Below are 4,029 nucleotides of genomic sequence, written 5' to 3'. Positions count from 1 at the left end.
CCCCTCAAAGAATCCTAAGATTGAAGACTGAGGTGCAGACATTCACTCAAATGGAGGCTGAAAACTTATATGAAGCATGGGAAAAATATAAGGCACTATTGAGGAAATGTCCACCAGAGATGTTCACTGAGTGGGACAAGTTGCAGAACTTCTATGAGGGACTCACTCTTAAAGCTCAAGAAGCACTTGATCATTCAGCTGGAGGCTCTTTGCAACTCATGAAAACTACAGAGGAAGCTCAAAACCTCATTGACATGGTGGCCAATAACCAATATTTCTTTGCTCATCAAAGACAACGCCAACCATCACAAAGAAGAGGAGTAATGGAGTTGGAAGGAGTGGATTCAATTCTAGCTCAGAACAAGATAATGCAGCAGCAGATTCAACAACAGTTTGAACAAATGGCCAAAAGAATTGATGGCTTGCAAGTTGCATCAGTGAGTGCCACAAGCCAATCACCAACTACTTGGGTGCAAAGTGAAGAAACTCAAGAGGAGCAACGGCAAGAGCAAGTCCAATACATGCACAACCAAAATCCTGGAACAAATGAAGTCTATGGTGATACTTACAATCCATCTTGGAAGAACCATCCCAACCTCAGATGGGGAGACAACCATAATCAAAACCAACAACCATGGCAAAGAAACACAAGTCAGAATAATTGGAAAAGCACAAACCACAACCCCCAGCCAAACACTAACCAAAATACATACAGAAAACCACAAAATAATTACCCCAACTCTAACCATTATCCACCCAATAACCACCCAACAAATCAAACCACTTATCATCATCCATCAACAACCCAAAACCAACCAATTTCACAAGAATCTCAGAGGATCACTAATCTAGAGCTGCTCATGGAAAAGATGATGAAGAACCAAGAATTGACAACAAAGAACCAAGAAGCTTCCATGAAGAACTTAGAAAGGCAAATTGGGCAAATCTCCAAACAAATTTCTGTTGAAAAACCATCAAGTTCACTACCTAGTGACACCATTCCCAACCCAAAGGAAGAATGCAAGGTCGTGCAACTAAGAAGTGGAAAAGTGTTATTGGATGGTAACCAAGGAGCAACCAAGAACAATAACAATGAGCCAACAAAGAATGATGAAACCATCAACAAGGACATGATAAGCAAGAATGTCCCAGAAAAACTCACAGAGGAAGACAACAAACCACAGAATTTGAAGAAAGGGAAGCAAATCATGGAAGAACCAAATCCAAGACAACATCAAGTGGAGAAGAGCTCAACACCACCACTGCCTTATCCGCAGAGATTCCACAAAGAGACAAAGGATCAGCATTTTCACAAATTTCTTGAGACTTTCAAGAAGCTGGAAATTAACATACCTTTAGCTGAGGCATTGGAGCAAATGCCTCTGTATGCCAAATTCTTGAAGGAGCTCATTAACAAGAAAAGATATTGGAATGAGAATGAAACTGTAATGCTTAGTGAAGAATGCAGTGCACTCATTAAAAAGGGCCTCCCTCCCAAGCTTGAAGATCCTGGAGGTTTCTTCCTACCATGCACTATTGGAGATCTATTCATCAACAAGGGAATGTGTGATTTAGGAGCAAGCATAAATCTAATCCCATCTTCTTTAGTGAAAAAGCTTGGCATAGAGGAGGTGAAGCCAATACAGATGTCCTTGGAGTTGGTGGATCAATCAGTGGTATATCCTAAAGGGCTGATTGAGAACCTTTTAGTTAAGGTTGACAAGTTCATCTATCCTGCAGATTTTGTGGTCCTGGATTCTTCAGAAAATGGAAATGACTCCATAATACTTGGTCGACCATTTTTGGCCACTGCTAGAGCCATTGTGGATGTAGAGCAGGGAGAGTTAACCCTCAGGATGCATGAGGAGAGCATCATCTTGAAAGTCTTTCCAGAATTACAAAGGAATGAAGAAACAAGCAAAACAAGTGGTGATCTCCTTCCAAAGCAAGCAACCGACAAGGCAGTAGAACAGAAAAACAAGCTTGTACAAGGAGAAAAAGGAATTCAAAAGGAAGCAGGGGTGATAAACAAGAAGGAAGGTATCACAACTCAAGTCACTGACAAGAAAGAAAGATCAACAAGAAAGAAAAAGATGAAGAGCAAGAACAAGGCTCACAAAGGGTGGAAGAACAAGAAAATTCCAACTGAAGGATTTTCTAAAGGTGATAAGGTGCAACTAGTATATCAACAGCTAGGAACAGAAGATTATTACACTGTCAACCAAATACTTTCTCTTGAGCATATGGAAATTGAGCATCAAAGCACACAGAGAAAGCTTACAGTGAGAGGTGACAAGTTGAGACATCACCAACATCAACCACCCTAAAGGGAGTTCAATGTCAAGCTAGTGACAATAAAAGAGCGCTTCATGGGAGGCAACCCATGATTTAAGATTTCTGTCTTCTTTTTCATTTAATAAGCTATGATTCCTCTGAATATGATTTTGAACTTTCATGCCAGATAAATGCATACATTGTTTTGAAGCACATGTCAAACCTCTAAGTTTGGTGTACCTTAAGGCACACCCAAGTTCATTTTTCAAAAAAAAAAAAGGATTATTCTTAGAACATATGCATAATTCTTTTGATGAAGCATGTGACCAAACACTAAGTTTGGTGTCTGCATGTGTAACAATGCTCAGAAGATCATTTCCCACTCATGGACTCAAAACCATACAAAAAAGGGATCATATATCAAATTTTTTTTAAAATGCATCAATTGTGAAGAACGGTTTGCAATGTTAAGCCATCCCCTCAATAAAAGATAAGTTTGGTGTTCACCAAATTTTCGTATTTTTTTTATATAGGGACACAATTGATCACAAAAAAATTCAAATAACTATTAAACAAACCAAAACAATTTTTTTATTGCAAATAAATTGCCAACGACTATATTAATGTTCTAAGCTAGCTGTTTTGGTTCAGGTAGGAGAAAAAGATTAAGACAAAAGCTAGGAGGGGCCACGGCTAGGAGAAGCTATGTGAGGATGGTCACATGTGCCTAGAAGAATGCGCTCATGGGGAAGCAGAATTTGTATGCATGCATGCATCATTGAACGCCTAAATGCATGCAGCCAATGGGAGGAGGATCCTCGTCAAGCCTCAACAATGCATGCAGACCGTCCATTCCATGAATCCTTTAGATGAACAACTCAATCTCAACCCTTCATGAGCACTAACGAGTTCCTTCTTCATTCATAGTGGTTTTGTTGGAAAGCTTGAAGACTTTGCCTATTAATAGCCGTTACACCAAACGGTTTACACACTCATTCAAGCTACCCTCATATGAGAATCATAATCCTATTTACTCCTAAAACCAACATAATTCCCTTGTCTCACAACAGAACCGAACCAAAACTCTTCCCAAACACAACACAAACTTCTTCTTTTCTCACTTCTTCTTTCTTTTCACCTCAAATTCAATGGCCTCTTCAAGTTCAAAAAGAAGGCCGGGAAAGGAACCTATGGTAGCCGAACCCCCATCATTTGATGCAAACAAATTTAGATCTCAATTCCATGAAGGGAGATATCATAGGTTCATGGAGGCAAAGAATGTCATCTATGAGAAAGGTCTTGATTTGAAGGAAGGAGAATACCCCATCATGAGGCAAATTACTAGAGAAAGAAGGTGGGAACTCTTGTGTGCTCCTCTAGTTGACATCAGTGCAGTTATGATTAGGGAGTTCTATGCAAATGCTGTGAAGGAAAACAAAGATAGTGCTCCTTACACAAGTTATGTCAGAGGAGTTGAAGTGAGCTTCAGTCCAGCAGCCATCACTAGGGCTCTAAAGTTGAGAACCATAACTTATGCAGAGCCTAGTTATGAGGCTAGATTGCAAATGGAAAATAATCCTGATGAGATCCTGCAAGGGTTATGTGTGGAAAATACAGATTGGGAAAGAGATTCAAAGGGAGTTCCAAGCCACTTGAGAAGGATAAATCTTACTCCTGTAGCCAAGGGATGGTATGAAATAGTGAGAAGATCTATCCTTCCTACTGGAAACGCCTCTTGGGTCACAATAAAATGGG

This window comes from Arachis hypogaea, chromosome 3, assembly GCF_003086295.3.
Source record: "Arachis hypogaea cultivar Tifrunner chromosome 3, arahy.Tifrunner.gnm2.J5K5, whole genome shotgun sequence".
NCBI classification, from domain to species: Eukaryota; Viridiplantae; Streptophyta; class Magnoliopsida; order Fabales; family Fabaceae; genus Arachis; species Arachis hypogaea.
Note: the sequence above shows the minus strand (reverse complement) of the source record.